The 16,813-nt window shown below is 44.7% G+C and overlaps 1 protein-coding gene and 1 long non-coding RNA gene across 3 annotated transcripts in view; one reads left to right on the forward strand and one right to left on the reverse strand.

The window, feature by feature from the left end:
- Nucleotides 1–1,660, reverse strand: part of LOC134299622 (uncharacterized) — a 35,488-nt gene extending 33,828 nt beyond the window's left edge. Inside the window, exon 1 of the long non-coding RNA XR_010006848.1 lies at nucleotides 1,294–1,660. This is a non-coding gene — a long non-coding RNA (uncharacterized LOC134299622). The remainder of the gene's footprint in view (nucleotides 1–1,293) is intronic.
- A 10,231-nt stretch (nucleotides 1,661–11,891) lies between these two features.
- pdgfb (platelet derived growth factor subunit B) overlaps nucleotides 11,892–16,813 on the forward strand; it is a 59,954-nt gene continuing 55,032 nt past the window's right edge. The window contains exon 1 of one of the 2 annotated variants that reach the window (XM_008110710.3): nucleotides 11,892–12,086. The gene's annotated coding sequence lies outside the window, so the exon portion shown is untranslated. The remainder of the gene's footprint in view (nucleotides 12,087–16,813) is intronic. The other variant, XM_062982923.1, reaches the window with a different exon arrangement.

The raw sequence follows: 16,813 nt of genomic DNA on the forward strand, positions 1-16,813 counted from the left end.
AAACTTGGCATTATTATTTTCTTTGACCAGAAGTTGGCCACTTGGAGTGCCTCTGGTGTTGCTGTAAGAAGGTCCTCCATTGTACATTGTAGGAGGTGTTGTGGTTTGTTCTTCTCCGCACTGCATGTCGTGGACTCCACTTTGTAGCCCCATTTCTTAAGGTTAGCTCTGCATCTCATGGTGCCAGAGTGCAGTCTGTTCAGTACCTTTCAAGTCACCCAGTCTTCTGTGTTCCCAGGGGGGATTTTCTCATCCAGTATCAGCCATGGATTGAGATTCTGGGTTATAGCCCGCCACTTTTGGACTCTCGCTTGCTGAGGTATTCCTGCAAGTTTGTAGCTCTTTAAGGCATTGGCTTGCTGGCTGGTATCCGAAGAGAAGATGGGCTGGAGATGGCAATGCCTTGGTCCTTTCATTACTGGTTACTACTTCCTGACGGAGCCCCCGCCCCCGCCCCCAATGGTGCAGTGTGTTGAAGTGCTGAGCTGCTGAACTTGTGAACCGAAAGGTCACAGGTCCGAATCCAGGGAGTGGAGTGAGCGCCCACTGTTAGCCCCAGCTTCTACCAACCTAGCAAATGTGAGTAGATCAATAGGTACCGCTCCAGCGGGAAGGTAATGGCGCTCCATGCAGTCATGCCGGCCACATGACCTTGGAGTTGTCTACGGACAATGCCGGCTCTTCGGCTTAGAAATGGAGATGAGCACCAACCCCCAGAGTCAGACATGACTGGACTTAATGTCAGGGGAAAACCTTTACTTTACCTTACTTCCCGACGGATGTCAGGTAGTGCAATACCAGCTAAGCAATTTAATTTCTCCAGTGGTGTAGGGCGCAGGCATCCTGTGATAATGCAGCATGTCTCATTAAGAGCCACATCCCCTTTTTTAATGTGGTGAGATGTATTCCACACTGGGCATGAGTATTCAGCAGCAGAGTAGTAAAGTGCAAGGGCAGATGTCCTCACTGTATTTGGTTGTGATCCCCAGGTTGTGCCAGTCAGCTTTCGTATGATATTGTTTCTAGCACCCACTTTTTTGCTTGATATTCAAGCAGTGCTTCTTAGAGTACTGTCCAGGGTAACTTTGAGGCTGAGAGAGTGTGACTTTCCAAAAGTCATTGAGTTTGCTTCTCTGACCGAGCAGGGACTCAGACCCTAGATTCCAGTCATAGTCCAATGCTCAAACCACTGTACTATGCTCACTCTCTACTTACCTATATAAGAAAACACTTCCCAAATCTCATTAGGATGACAAAGAAGAAATGTTGCTATCAAGCTGTAGTGAACCTTACCTGTTAGACCTGGAATGAAGCCTTGGTAACAGTGAGTGAGGCAGACATTCATTTTGTTGAGGAATGCCAGGCAGCCATCTTGAGTGTGGTTAGAAAGGGGGAGGAACTTAGAGAGAGACTCCTAGGATTGGCCAGCCAGAGCAGATGGGAGGAGCCAAGTCCTAGAGTGCAGAGAGAAAAAAGAGGTCCAGAGAGTGCTGTTTTAGGGTTTGAAGAGAGCAGTTCGGTTTTGGAGTTTGGAGAGGAAAGAGCAGTTTGGAGGGTGTGTGTGAGAGAGAACTGAAAGCTGTGGAAACTGATAGGCTAGGTCAGGCAGTTTTGGATCTCTTGGGGGAAAAGATAACTCAAGGGATTGTCTCTCACTACTGGGCTGGTTAATAGAAGGACTCTAGGTTAGAGTTAATTAACAACCCAGGGGAACTCGTGTCTATTCTCAACAAATAGAGCGAGGGTTTTTTGTGACCAATAGATAGATTGGTTGGTTGGAACTGTTTGAAACTAAGTGAAGTAATCTGGAACATACAACTAAGTTAAGCTGAAGAATGCCTGTAACCGATTACGCTTATGAACCTCTCTGAAGTAATCATTTACCTGTTTTTAAGAAAATAAATTTTATTCTATTTTCAACTTTCAAGAGCCTCCACAGTGTATATCTTCCATCAAGAAGCCTTAATAAAAGTTCCAGCATTACAACAATAAAATACCACAGAAAGGCCTCATAGTGAACATCAGTTTGGGAGTCAGGGGGTAGAAACACTGTGGGCAGGCACATTTAACAACAAAAATCCTGAAGACATTTTAGGTTGGTAGCAGCTACCATTTTTAAAAGAAAATCTAAAATCAAACGATATACCCTCGCATCTCACATATGTGTGCTTGAGAGTGAGAGAGTAGAGTGGAGAGGTGTCCGATATATTTGGTGTCAGCGCCTTCTTTATATTGGTGGTAGAGGTGGGATACTATATAAAAGGTTTCCCCCCTGCCGTCGTTGGGCAAGTCAAGTGTGACTTGCCCAAAGTCATTGAGTTTGCTTCCCTGACCGAGCAGGGACTCAGACCCTAGTTTCCAGTCATAGTCCAATGCTCAAACCACTGTACTATGCTCACTCTCTACTTAGCTATATAAGAAAACACTTCCCAAATCTCATTAGGATGACAAAGAAGAAATGTTGCAACCAAGCTCATAAATCTAATGTGAATCAGTATGAGTTCCATGTCACAGATCCTGGCTATGGTGGGGTGGGGTGGGGGTGGAGGAGGATTCATTTGCCTCAAGATCCTATGCGTCTCTGGATGTTTGCTGAAGCCCTCCCTGGCACACCCAATCTCCTCAAAAGAGGCCACCTCACAAACGGAGAACCTTTACTTTAGAGTGGAGGTCTGTACACAAATGCCATTCTACAAGCCATGAAGCTGTGGTGTACCATTAATAATATGGCAAAAAAATGATGCCAGTTTTTGACACACTGGAGAAAAATATTGCCAGTCCGCCATATTAGATTGAGAAACCATGCTTTAGACAGGAATTTGTTTATCCTCTAAGACTGCTCCATCATTCTCCATCACTGCTCTGTCATTCATTCTCCGTCACTGTATGATCACTCAGTCTGGCTCACTGTGCACTTGATCATTCTCAACTTTCCCTGTCTGGAAGACTCATGGACAAAATGTTCCACACCTATCCCTTTATTACCTTTCCACAAAGCCTTCTTGCAACTTAAGAAGAAGAAAAAAACCTTCCTCCCCTTTTCCCCACTCTTGTTACTTATTTTCCATCTGTGATTCAGAGTGTGTAACTCCTGTTCTCCTGTTTCCGCCTCCACACCTTGTGGAATACGGTGTTTCCTCCACCTCCATACTTTGATTGCATTTGGCACACCAACAGCCACAGATAATAGAGGCAGCATTCTGAAACTCCTATGGCCATCTAATCCTCAACTTCTTGGCAAAATGGAAAAGTTAAAATATAATGGCAAAGAGGAGAAAAGGCATAGCAGGGTTCACCTGCTCACTACACCATGAATCATAGAATCATGGAGTTGGAAGGAAAACGGGGTTAAGATAAGCAGAAGACAACCGTGATTCCAGCTTTGGGTTACCAAAGCAAAATGATTGTGGTGCAGGGACAAGTGATCTCCTTTGCGGGCTGATTTGTTTATTTAATATTTGGTTCATTCCACTGATGGCAACTTCTGCAAAACTCCCAACAGATACTTGGATTTGCAGAAGATATCAGTTTACCTTTTGTGGGTTTGTTCATCAAGGCACCGCTCTTTTAAGTTCCTTCAAGGTGTGATTTATTTTCATAACAAAGGAGCCAAGATGAGCTGAGAGAAGCAGCCCTAATTAGAGATCTCAGTGTTCAGCACACCGAGAGGAAGGCGAGTGGATTTCACTATTCAAAGAAAGAGTAGCGCAATCCTGAAATGATATCCAAGAATACATTATGATCTCAGAACCTTTTATCCACTAGTCAGCTGTTACTAGGGTCATGGTGTTCTGTCAATTTAAATTACAATTTGGAAAGTTTATTTTGTGGACTACTGTGATGAGCTGACTGTGATGATTCCAATGATCATCTTACATCTTGTGGTGGTCTTACATCAAAATCCCTACATTTTTTCAAAGTGGTCTCCAGGAGTCACAATAGACCCAGTTCCTATAAACCGGTGGTTCCCAACCTTTGGTCCTCCAGTTGTTTTAGACTTCAGCCCCCACAATGCTCAGAAGCTGGCAAGGTGGCTGGGATTTCTAGGAGTTGAAGTCCAAGATCAGTTGGGAACCATTCCTCTATACTGTGGTTTCTTCTACAATGGGTGTTATTTTAGATGTTAAATTCTAACCTTGCTCTAAAAAAGCAATCATAGTGACCAGGTGGGTATGGTTATGTTGAACAAGTAATACATGTTTACTAAATGCAGTTTAATGTGTTTACGGATCTTTTCATTTATTTAATAAGTGGTTTTAACATAGCCTACAATCAACATTTACACAGTTGTCAATATGGAGGGGAAACAGTACTCATCTTGTATTTGGTGCTGGCATAACAGGAGATTTGGATCTGATTTGATTCTTTTACATTCCTGAGGGCTTAAATCTGATTTTGAAAGATCCATTTTTCTGGAAAAGCCAAGTTCTTTTATGTTCGCATTTGTTCAAGTCAGCTTTGGTGTAAAGGAGGTGCAAGTTGAAGCAGGTTCTTTTTGCTTGTATACACAACACCTCACTTTTCGCTGGTCTCTTGACGATGCCTTAATCCTTTGTGTCCCTCATCCTCCATTCTCATCATATCATCCCATTGTTATTCTCGCTACTAGTCCCCATTCATATCTAAATTTCTCTGTCCAGCAATAGACACCTACCATTCAAGCTTCATACATTTCTCTGATCATACCTGCCATCTTATTCTACAATACTAGCAGACAACACACAAACTTAAACTCTCTTAAAAAGTTATGAAAGGCAAACATAATTTCTCAGTCAGTGTGGCCCAAAAACGTAGGCTTCCTAAGCAATTCTATTAGGAAGCAGAACAATTGATTTGTGCAAACAATCCCAGACTGATCTTGGAATTAAGGCTATGTCTGTCACATATTATATGACCAGCTTAGGATAAGCATCAGCAATATAAGTATAAGGGCTACAGGCCATGTCTACCTTCCACCATGCAGAAGCTATATGACCAAAATGATATCCACCATATCTTCAGCAACAAGGTGGACTGCTTACCAAATAGACGTCTGGGTAAATAAATATAACTACATATATATCTGTCTTGAGATTGTTTCTTGGAGTGCAACTTCTACAATTCTGAGAACTAAAGAAAACAACAAAAGAAAAAACTCATTTTTGCTAGTGTACAAATGACTGCAAATTACATTTCCCTCAGACAGTAAATTCATCATTTATTGCTTGAATCTATACTATGCATTCCCTCATATAAGGCCCATGTTATAAATCTATCCACGGTCCCCTTGTTGAAATATAGTTACCCTTTTTAAAGCTGCTGTCCTATACTCGGTTATCTCATTGGAATTAAAACATCTTGAAATCAGTAGAATTTTATTTAGAGTAATTTATATAGAATTACTCGAAGCTGTTCAATCAGTTGGATTGATCAGTTAAAGCTTTTTTAATGGGTGTTCTTGATTAATCAGGTAACAAATAATCCACAAGAGAAAATACCGGTTTAAATGAAGTCGGCTGCAGGACATATACACAATATGTGCAAATATAAGTATTCAATTACTAGTCGAACTAATGAATTAATGTTCAGGGATAAGATCTTTTAGATCCATTTGCTAAGTCATATAACATTATACCATGCATTAGGCACCAAGAAATCCTGCAATTTATCTCTCTTTGTGATATAGTCCAATGTGGGAAGGGGTCCTCAGAGTGACACCAACCTTAGTGATGCTACTAAGGCTAGTAAGCTTCCATGGGTGAATCCTTGGGGAAAGGGGTAAGTGCAGCTTTACTATATCAGTTGTGACAGCTCGCTGACTAGTTGTAAAAATAACATATAGAGACTTTAATTCCTGTCATCATTTCTGAGAACAGATGTGGCATAGTGACCCAAATATTGGACTAAGATTCAAGTTGAAATCCTCACTGAGTCCATATCTTATTTATTTATTTATTTATTCATTCAACTTATATCCCATCTTGGGCTAGTCGCACTCTCTCTTAGTCTCTCCCGCCCAACCTACCTCCCAGGATTGTTGATTGAAGTTTGGGCAAAAGGAAAGCCAAGACTGCATCTTCTTTTTACACATACAGTGGAGTCTCACTTATCCAACATAAACGGGCCGGCAGAATGTTGAATAAGTCAATATGTTGGATAATAAGGAGGGATTAAGGAAAAGCCTATTAAACATCAAATTAAGTTATGCTTTTACTAATTAAGCACCAAAACATCATGTTAGACCACAAATTTGACAGAAAAAGTAGTTCAATACACAGTAATGCTATGTAGAAATTACTGTATTTACGAACTTGGCACCAAAATATCACGATGTATTGAAAACATTGACTACAAAAAAGCGTTGGATAATCCAGAATGTTGGATAATCGAGTGTTGGATAAGTGAGACTCTACTGTACATGGAATTAATGGTTTCTGCCCCGTGCAGACTGTGAATCCCAAATACCTGTGTTTGCATGAGCAAGCTATCCCTAGCTATTATACCCTGGAGAGCCTGATCTGGGACGGGGCTCAAGCCAATAGAAGCAGGCAGCCTGGATGCACCAGCATCTATTATGCTGGAACAAAACCCAAGGGAAATCCTTTTTTGCAAGTGGGATGACACCTCCCCGAATCCCCACAGACAATCCCCCTCTCTGAGAGTTGTTGCCTGAAAGAAAACAACTTTATCAAGGTCTATGCTAGAGCCAATTGGTCAAAAACAAATAAAGGACAAGCGTGGCTTGGCAGAATGAAATGGGAATCCCAGAGTGGAGCATTAGTATCCAGTGTGCATACATAGACAGGGCGCTGTGGGTGGCCCAGAATGAGCAGTGGGCACAAGAGGAAGCCGGGAGTGAAAGGCTCTCTGTTTGCAACCCAACTGCCCCCCAATTCAGCATGCATGCCTCCTGACATTTACCCCTGCCCCAACTCCAACGCCCCACCTCTGGCTTTGCAAGCATGAGGGACAAAACCATGGAAATCCCCTCTGCCTCATCACAGGGAAAAGAGGAGGAGGTGGTCCTGGTGGTGAGCTCACCCTCTTTGTGTTAAGTTTGCAAAATCAGTGACAAAGTGGCAGGGAGAAGGACGGTGGGAGGGGAATGACGACGGGCAGGAAACCAAGAACACATCAGACGTGCTATATTTAGAGCCTTTTATTGAGCCGAGGACAATATTCCTTGATTTTGCATTGTTTTGGAGAGGGCAGAGGCCAGGAGAGCTATTGAAACCTTTTGTCTTTAGAGATGCCACTTTGTCTGGGTCCATGGGGGTGGCAAGGAGAGGACTTTGACATGTGTGTTGTGGGCATTTTTTGTTTCTAAAAGATGAGTGCATTAATACTGTGCTCACATTCCGCTCCACTAGACTTCTGCAGTGATGCATTTCTCTATTCTCACATACAGATTCAATGAGCAAAACTTCATCTTGCTTCCCAATTAGTCATTACCTAATGCAATGGGTTAAATCCTTGTGTCAGCTGGACTGCTGACCTGAAAGTTGGGTTGCTGACCTGAAGGTTGCCAGTTTGAATCCGTAAGGGGTGAGCTCCCGTCAGGGCCGGCCGGAGATATTTTTTTATGTAAAGCGGGGGTGCTGAAAAGCGCCCCCGCCACCGGCGCCCTGGCCCCGCCCAGCGTGCTCTGGCCCCGCCTCCCACGCTGCGTGGGAGGCGGGGCCAGGGCACGGGGGGCGGGGCCAACTCTGGCCCCGCCCCCTCACTATTCGCCCTGGCCCCTGGCGAATAGTGAGGGGGCGGGGCCAGAGTTGGCCCCGCCCCCCGTGCCCTGGCCCCGCCTCCCACGCAGCGTGGGAGGCGGGGCCAGGGCACGCTGGGCGGGGGGCGGGGCCAGAGTTGGCCCCGCCTCCCACGCTACCCCCGCTCGCCCGTCTGGCCTTTTGTAGCAGGCCAGACTCAGCGGAGGTTTCTCCAGGCCGCGATTGCGGCCTGGAGGAACCTCCGCTGAGTCTGGCCTGCTACAAAAGGCCAGACGGGCGAGCGGGGGTAACGTGGGAGGCGGGGCCAGCTCTGACGCCGCTCCCCCCCCCCCCCGCCCAGCGTGCCTTGGCCCTGCCTCCCACGCAACGTGGGAGGCGGGGCCAGGGCACGCTGGGCGGGGGGGCGGCGTCAGAGCTGGCCCCGCCTCCCACGTTACCCCCGCTCGCCCGTCTGGCCTTGTGTAGCAGGCCAGACTCAGCGGAGGTTCCTCCAGGCCGCAATCGCGGCCTGGAGAAACCTCCGCTGAGTCTGGCCTGCTACAAAAGGCCAGACGGGCGAGCGGGAGTAGCGTGGGAGGCGGGGCCAGCTCTGACGCCGCTCCCCCCCCCCCCCGCCCAGCGTGCCTTGGCCCCGCCTCCCACGCTGCGTGGGAGGCAGGGCCAAGGCACGCTGGGCGGGGGGGGGGGGGAGCGGCGTCAGAGCTGGCCCCGCCTCCCACGCTACTCCCGCTCGCCCGTCTGGCCTTTTCTAGCAGGCCAGACGGGCCAGGGCGCACTGGGCGGGAGGCGGGGCACCGTCAGGGCGGTGCCCCGCCTCCCGCCCAGCCTGACGGCGCCCCCCCGGGCCTGCGCCCGAGGCGGCGGCGTCAGCTGCCGCATGAGTGGGGCCGGCCCTGGCTCCCGTCTATCAGCTCTAGCTTGCAGGGACATGAGAGAAGCCTCCCAGGAGGATGGTAACATATCTGGGCGTCCCCTGGGCAACGTCTCTGTAGATGGCCAATTCTCTCACACCAGAAGCGACTTGCAGTATGTCCTCAAGTTGCTTCTGACACGATAAAAAAAATGCAGAAGGAGAGAGGATTTATTGATGTATCAATAAAAGGTAAAGGTTTTCCCCTGACATTAAGTCCAGTCATGTCTGACTCTGGGGTGTGGTGCTCATCTCCATTTCTAAGACGAAGAGCCGGCATTGTCCGTAGACATCTCCAAGGTCATGTGGCCAGCATGACTGCATGGAGCGCCGTTACCTTCCCGCCGGAGCAGTACCTATTGATCTACTCACATTTGCATGTTTTCGAACTGCTAGGTTGGCAGGAGCTGGAGCTAACAGCGGCCCCTCACGCCGCTCCCGGGGCTTGAACCTGGGACCTTTCGGTCTGCAGCTCAGTGCTTTAACGCACTTTGCCAATAGCAACACAAAAATGCTGGCGAAGGAATATAGTGATCCAAGGATCTCGGAAGCTACACAGCCCATCTCAATCCAGTAGTTTTCAAATATGTTGGACTACACAGCCCCATCTGGTTATGGTGGCTGATGGGAACTGTAGTCTGACACACCTGGAAAATAATAGCTTGGGGAAAATTGAGCTAAAGAAGATGGCTGGAAGCAGCACATTTGTCACTGGCCTTTTGAAATCTGGTCATAACTGTGCTGTCCAGTTGGTTTGGTTTCTAAATGTGTATTACTTGTATTTGGTATGGTGAATGCATTTTAAATGCTGCATTCAGGGGCTTTTTCTTTCACGTGGCTGTATCTTCTTTTTACAGTGGCATCATAGCATCCCTTGAGCACTTGTTGAAAAGAGAAGCAATGAAGGTGCATTGATTTAAAATATCTAAATTTTAAAAATATGCACAAATATAAGATGCCTGTCTCCTGACACCAACATTCATCAGACATCTTCTCTAAATCATTCCGTGCTGGGAAGGGATGTTCTCTTTTTGTTCAAGAGTAGCTTTATAATAAGGCATTTCTCTCTCTCTCACACGCCATATCAGTAATTTATTCATAGTAGAATCCTTCACTGGGAATAATTACTGCATGGGCTGATTCATATGTCTCCATTGTCATTAGATAATTCTCAGATGGAGAAAAGAACCATGTTTATTAAATAATATGAAAACTGACTTCAGGAGACAGAGAGCGCTGCCCGTTGTTAACTTGTGGATTGACCCAATTGCTGTCTCACATGGGATCAAAATGTCCTGAAACAAAAGACAGGCCTTCAAAATAAAGGCAGGGAATTTGTTTTGAACTTCAGCTCCCACAAGTTTGGACAGCCTTACCAATGGCCAGGGCCCATGGGAGTTGTGGCACAAAACATCTGGAGGGCTGGTGGTTCCGGAAACAAGAGTAATTCTAAATAGAAACAGTGATTGTGTCCTTGGCAGCCCAAAGGTGTACAAAATAAGCTAAACATCTGAAGTACTGTGAGAAATAGGGGGCTGGCCAACAAGGTCCCAGAATGGTCAACTTACTTGAGAACCAGGAGCAAAAGGCCATTCATGATACACAGAAGAGGAACTGAAAGGAATGTAGGGGAAACCACAGCATCTCTAAGCAAGTCCCTGGGTTTCCAAAGAGTTTTTAGGTTTCCCACTCCATAGATGGGAAACACGTGGTTACAAACTGACTCAAGTTATCATGACAGCTAGCATAGCTTCAGTCTTTGTCTTTCACTCTCTCTTTCCATGAATATGTACATTTCCAGCACCCAGTTGGGTCTAGGGATTGTAGAGGAATGGGAAATATTGTATGAGGGATACCTACATATGTGCAGTAGACTACATGCTGGTGCAGACTGTAAAGGGATTTCTCATTCCATTCTCAGAATGAGTTGGGAGTAATGAATGCTTCTGACTTTAGAGGTCAGGAGATGCACTTACACTGAAGAATGAATGCAGTTTGACACTACATTAACTGCCATTGCTCAATGCTATGGAATTGTGAGAGTTGCACTTTGGTGAAAACCCAGCATTATTTATCAGAGAAGGCTAAAGAATTGGCAAAACTATAACTCCCATAGGTCTATATCATTGAGCCATGGCATTTAACATGGTGTCAAGCTGCATTCATGCTACAGTGTAGATCAGTGGTTCCTAACCTGTGGTCCATGAACCACAAGCGTTCCACAAGAACTAAAATATGGTCACCGTTACTACACTGTTACAACAACAGCGACTGATCTCACGAAACCCTCTTATAGTGCCGAGGCTTATTAAATATGGTTTTCTGTGAACAAGGAGATGGCGACTACTGGATGGTATATGTTCTGTATCAGAAACTAGAGCTGATGTGGTTTATCCAATGCAATTTTCTGAATCAGCACCCCAAATATCCAGACTAAATCTAAAGTTGACCAAAAACTGATTCGTAATTCTTTTGGTACTAATGTTGGAGAGTGGTCCCTGGTCTAAGTGGTCCCTGGTCAAAAAAAGGTTGGGAACCACTGGTGTAGATGTACACAGAGACAGCACAAAGACAGCAAAGTATATGCTACCTCTGACCTCTCCTTAATCCTTTGCAGAGTGAGAACAAAGATTGCTGTGCTGATTTTGGGCAACCACAGAGGATGGCCTCAAACTGGTTCCAGCATCCACAGTATCCACGGCTTGACAGCCACAGAGAATGTGGTTTATTTCCCAAGTCCCTCTGCAGCAATGTGCATGTGCATATCAGCAGAATGCTTTGGGTATCCACACAATGATTCACATTCTGTCACGTTCACCATGCAATATCATTTATCCTAGACTGCACTGATGTACATTACAGGCTCTATTTCGGCATATCCCCTGATTCTGCTTATCTCTGTTTAAAGGATTTGGAGGGTGCGGCAGCTTCACAACATTGTGTCTTGTAAAGTCGATTCCAAGCTGCATTAAATGGTCAGTGAATAGATATGGCCCAAATGGCCTTCTGAATCGACGTATGGTCTCATTCTCAGCCCCATTGGCTATTGGTGCAGGCCATAAAGGGTCTCCATAGTACTCCCTCACCTCAGGATGGGACAATTTGGAAACTGAACTGAAACAGATACTGCATGACAAATACGAATATATTTTAGAAGTAGAGATTCCCTTTTGAACCTGGGGGTGTGGACCTGTGTGCTGCTCAGCATCATCTGAGTTATTTTAATTCCTCTTTCCTTTGAGCTGAGATACAACAGGATCCTCCACAGAGATGAGAGTGGAGTATGATAAAGCTTAAGGATGGGGAAGGATGTATTGCAACGGCTTTTGATTTTCACGTCTCTTTATTTTACCTCATGAGTCATATCATCATGTTCTCAAGAGCTGAGTAACTGCCGGGTCTATTTTTACTCTAGTTCAGCAGGCTTTCTTTCCTCGGCAGCTGCTACAGCTGAAGAGCCGAAGGACACGAGGCTGGTGAGTTGGGGGCCACGGATGGATTATTATGAGAGATGGGACCGGGTGGTGATGCTTTCTGGCAAGCAGGGGGGGGGGGGTAGCCTTGCCTAGTTAGGAAAGAATAATATGTTAATATCCAAAGGAACAAAATAGGATGTGACACACATCTCATATATGGATATATTCACACAGAGAAAGAGTTATATTTGGGGGTGGCGCAGGGGATGGGCAAGGGGAAGATATTTCTTTCCAGTGCTATTTGGGTACTTTGGAAAAAATAACGACAGAAAGCAGGACATTTTTCCTTCCAACAAAACAGGAAAGAGATGGTGGGGAAAGAAGGAGGGGGAGATAGATAGCATCAAATGCTCCTCAACAATGGGTAGGGGTGGGTGGGGGAGAGTTTTACTGTTTCCTAAATATGGGGAGGGTTAGAATGAACAAAACTGTGAATACATCTCTGCAGGAGGTGATTTTTAGTCCCTTGTTCATAAAAATATGCAAGTATCGGAGCATGCTGCACTTCTGTGGAAAACTGGCCTCCTCCTCCCGCCCCAAGAGACATCTTTATATTTTCTCTATGCATCTTTCTCTCATGCTCATGGACTCACACACACACTTACAGTCATTAAAACCTACATAATAATCCTATATTATAACATAGGGAGTGGAGAAATGCACTGGGGAGATAGGACGGGTTATAAATAAAGCATCATCATCATCATCATCATCATCATTTGATACACAACAAGATTAGTACACAGCAAACAAGATTACTATGCTGGCTGTTGTATTGGATCACACATCGGACACTTCCCAAGTGTCTAGGACTATGTGATGTATTGGTGAATAATGCGTGCAAATCTGAGTAGGGTGGCCTTTTGTAGCTGACAGATGGTAATTTTGTCAGTGCTAATTGTTTTCAAGTGCAGGCCAAGGTCTTTAGCTACTGTACCCAGTGTGCCGATCACCACTGGGACCACATTTACTGGCTTGTGCCAGAGTCTTTGCGGCTTGATCTTTAAATCCTCATATCATGTCAGCTTTTCCAGCTGCTTCTCATCAATTCTGCTGTCGCATGGGATTGTCGCAACATTGACAATCCATACTTTTTTCCACGATTGTGGGGTCAGGAGTATTGTGCTCCGAAACTCTGTCAGTCTGAATTCAGAAGCCCCAGAGTAGTTTGACGTGTTCATTTTCTGTAACTTTTTCTTTTCCGCCTTGTGATCCCACCAGTTCTTTGTCACAGGCAGATGATATTTGTGGCACAAGTTCCAATGGATCATCTGAGCAACAATATTATGCCTATTTCTATTATTTCTATTATTATTATTATTATTATTATTATTATTATTATTATTATTCCTCTTATGACAGTGGAACAGCCACTACACCCTCTATGTCCTTATCCGGGGAAGTATAATGAAAAGACACCCTGAAGAACATTTGAAAAGGGCAGACATCACGTCTGGAAACATCAGTAGGGTCCTCCAATGAGAGACTGCTGGCAATGACGCCTACAGGCTCCTCCACCTATATGTGGAGGGAGCCCATGAATTTGTAGCAGGGGCATGTCCCCAAGTAGCCATATACCAAAGAGGGTGATGGCACAGTGTTCCTCAGAAGCTCAACTTTTGGCAAAGCATCCCAGTACTGCAAGTCCCCAGGTACCACTACAAAGAGGGCATACCCTCCAACAGATGTAAACCAGTTCACATGGGACCCAGTAACATCAAAGTATGGTTACAATGGCAAAAGGTATTAATGAGAAAGAAGACACAAGCAAGGAGAGCCTGCAGCAGTTTACTTTTGCCTAAACCTGCTGGGAATTGCAAGATTCGGCCCTCTACATTCCTCTCCCTCACCTGCCAAGTTGGCCAAGTGCAAATTACTTTTGTATTTCAGTTTTCAGTGGCTAAAGGAAGCTGAGGACAAAAGGGGAAAGTGGGAGAAGGGGAAAGAAACTGGGATATTTCTAAAGCAGATGAAAATATGGGTGACAGATTGGGATTGTCCCACTCGAATCAGAACAGTTGAAAGGTATGTTGCGAGAAGAGGGATGAGGGCATTTCCCACATCTCAAACAAAGAAATGTGCCCCACCAAATGGAATTTTCCTTTTATGTCCCAAATTTTTCACACTGCATAGAGAAACTGGGACATTTTAAAAACAGCTTTTTAAAATGAGACCACAGAGGATTAAACAGGACTCTCCCTGCCAAATCAGGACAGTTGGAGGCTATGGGGAACCCAGAGCTTGAAAGTAACACGTTATAGGCAATCCAGTTACCCCAAATCATTTGTTAGGGATAGGCGAGTCACATTTCCAAAGTACTGTAATAGAACAAGTGGGGATCAAGTTACTTTACTGATATGATACATAACATTTTCTTATATTTGTTTTTAAAGACATTTTAGTGATATCTCAACAGATGCATTCTCTTATCACCTCTAAGGTGCAATGCAATATAGAGCCCAAGCAGTTGTATTTTCAAAAACTATGCATGTTACAATAATAAAAAAAGTTAATTTCCAATATCTGGGAGCATCGGAAATCAATTCAGCTCCTCACAGATGCTGGAGGGTGACATAAACAAGGTGAATGAAGGCTAATTCACATGATAGGACACTCCACCTGAGTACTACCCTGGGAACACAGCCTCCTTGGAGAAGGCTCCAAAACCTACCTATGGAGGGTAAGGCTATTTGGTGGCCTGAAAGCATTGAAACTGAGATAGATTAGCATGCTATAAAAATAGCTGGAGTGCATAGTCTATGGTAAGGGTGCATTGTAAAATCTGAAACACAAGCTCTCACCATGACAACCACATACATAGTAGTAGTTTGTAAAGCTTATTGTATGCCTTCTCATCATTTTCAGCTTCTGGCTAGCCTAAGACAACCTTATTCTAGTGTTTCCTTGTGAAGGTCAGTTCAGAAGAGGCTGTCATTGCCTTCCTCTCTAACTGAGAGAGTGGGAATTGCTCAAAGTCACCCAGTGGATTTCCATGGTTGAGCAAGGATTCAAACCCTGGTCTCCCAGAGTCATGGTCTGCTCCTAGACCTTACTGGCCCTTTCTGTGTACAGTTAATGGGCCTTAGTAGTCTGCTCAAGCACACTTTCCATCTGGGATCATTAATATCCCAGAGGACAGGATCAGAATTCAAAATGACCTTACAGATTACAGTTTGGATGGATAGAAAAAAAATCTAGCAATAAGCTTTCATGAATTTACAGAAATGATCAGATGCACACAATTCTGTATCAGATGAAATGGATGAGTCCATGAAAGCTTATGCTAGAATTTTCTCTTTCTCAATCCCAAAGGTGCTGCAGATTTTTGGGGTATAATTTAATGCTGATATACATTATTATAATGACTGGGAAAGAATGCTTGATCTTTGTAAAGAAGTGGGGACTTGTATCCAACAGAATATCTCCTTTAGGCATGAGAGACCTACTCTTGTGATCGGGGAGAAGGAGGAAAAGAGGGAGAGAAAAGTGGACAGCAATATAATTAAGGCTATGCACTGTTTAAGAGCTGGCCTAAATCCAATAGCTACTCCCAATTGGCATAAACTCAATTGCTCAATGGGAACACAGAAGGACAGCATTTATGCCCACTGCTTCTATGGGTCTACTCTAGGTAAAGGTTTCCCCTTGACATTAAGTCTAGTCATGTCCGACTCTGGGGGTTGGTGCACATCTCCATTTCTAAACTGAAGAGCCGGCGTTGTCCGTAGACGCCTCCAAGGTCATGTGGCGGGCATGACTTCATGGAGCGCTATTACCTTCTCACCAAAGTGGTACCTATTGATCTACTCACGTTTGCATGTTTCCAAACTGCTAGGTTGGAAGAAGCTGGGGATAACAGCAGGAGCTCACCCCACTCCTCAGATTTGAAGCAACATTCAGCAGCCTAAGCAAGCATATCCAATAGAAAACTGCAGGAGCAGCAGTCCATATAATACAAATTGGATAAAGAGAACAGAGAATGAATTTTTTTTTCCAAAAAGCTCTACAACCTTCCCCCCACTCCCGTTCCCCCAAATGTTTCATACTGATTGGGGGATTTGAGGAGTTCGAACTATGTTCATTTTTCACACTCTAGAAAAAAGTCATGAGAAGCATCTGCACCCATATTTGTAAGAAGTTACCGGTAAAGAGAGCTTGAGGTTTGAACTTAGTATCTGGAATGCCAAGACAACCCGTGGCTAATCAAATCCACAGAAGTTAAATAAATACAGAGATACGGTTCCTGGATTGGATGACCCTTGTGGTCTCTTCCAATTCTATGAATCTCAGAAGGGCTGGTTCTTCCCCGTCGCCTCTCAGTTTCATTTATCACTTTCACTCCTAAGGTTGGAATTTTTGCCATAACGAACCTGCAAATTTCTTATGATACAATAACTAAGCAAAGGTTTTTTCCATCTTCAGAACTCAGCTCTGTCCAACTGTGTCAAATTGGCTTTTGCATCATGGAGAAGCTACGAGAGATTCTTTTATGCATTATGGAGAAAGTACAAGTGTTGTAGGACAGTATAAGGAACATGGGGCCCTCCAGATGTGGTTGGATTGCATCTATTATCAGTCTTGTCAGTTGTTGTAGCTAAGCACCATCTGAAGGGACACACTTCTGTCTGTTTTTGAGCTCCTGGTGTGTTGTCTTTGCTGGATCTAAATCTGAGCTAGAACTCATTTCCCTTCCCATGTTAAATAAATAGTCATCGAAATCTTTATAG

The sequence above is a fragment of the Anolis carolinensis genome, chromosome 5, assembly GCF_035594765.1.
Source record: "Anolis carolinensis isolate JA03-04 chromosome 5, rAnoCar3.1.pri, whole genome shotgun sequence".
NCBI lineage: Eukaryota > Metazoa > Chordata > Lepidosauria > Squamata > Dactyloidae > Anolis > Anolis carolinensis.